The 703-nt window shown below is 54.3% G+C and overlaps 1 non-coding gene across 1 annotated transcript; it reads left to right on the forward strand.

Annotated features, from left to right (window-relative positions):
- The first annotated feature begins 235 nt into the window (after positions 1 to 235).
- On the forward strand, positions 236 to 354 carry LOC119346087. Its single transcript, XR_005167354.1, has one exon. It is a non-coding gene; the product is annotated as a 5S ribosomal RNA (ribosomal RNA).
- Positions 355 to 703: the final 349 nt, after the last annotated feature.

A 703-nucleotide genomic window follows, 5' to 3' on the forward strand; every position in this document is an offset into this window, starting at 1 on the left:
CCGAAGTTAAGCGTGCACGAGTGCGGTAAGTCATAGCTGGGTGCTCACGATTCACGGGTCCAGCGTCGGCGTTGTGGCGCGGCAAGCGTGCACTGGTGCGGTTGAGAGGGAGGGGTGGAAACCGCGTTAAACTCGTCTCCGTACTTGAGAGGGAGCGGCCAAAGCAATGTACAGTCGTCTTTGTAGTGGAGCTGGGAGGGGCAAGGATAAGGGACGAAGACCGGGGTAACATGTCGGATGCGATCATACCAGCACTAAAGCACCGGATCCCATCAGAACTCCGAAGTTAAGCGTGCTTGGGCGAGAGTAGTACTAGGATGGGTGACCTCCTGGGAAGTCCTCGTGTTGCATTCCCTTTTTAATTTTTTTCGCGCCGCTTGCAAAACAAAACGCACGTGAAAGTAATATATTTACCGTGTTTTATTATTTTGCACGAGTGCGGTAAGTCATAGCTGGGTGCTCACGATTCACGGGTCCAGCGTCCGCGTTGTGGCGCGGCAAGCGTGCACTGGTGCGGTTGAGAGGGAGGGGTGGAAACCGCGTTAAACTCGTCTCCGTAGTTGAGAGGGAGCGGCCAAAGCAATGTACAATCGTCTTTGTAGTGGAGCTGGGAGGGGCAAGGATAAGGGACGAAGACCGGGGTAACATGTCGGATGCGATCATACCAGCACTAAAGCACCGGATCCCATCAGAACTCCGAAGT

Source organism: Triticum dicoccoides, unplaced genomic scaffold (genome assembly GCF_002162155.2).
Source record: "Triticum dicoccoides isolate Atlit2015 ecotype Zavitan unplaced genomic scaffold, WEW_v2.0 scaffold3864, whole genome shotgun sequence".
NCBI classification, from domain to species: Eukaryota; Viridiplantae; Streptophyta; class Magnoliopsida; order Poales; family Poaceae; genus Triticum; species Triticum dicoccoides.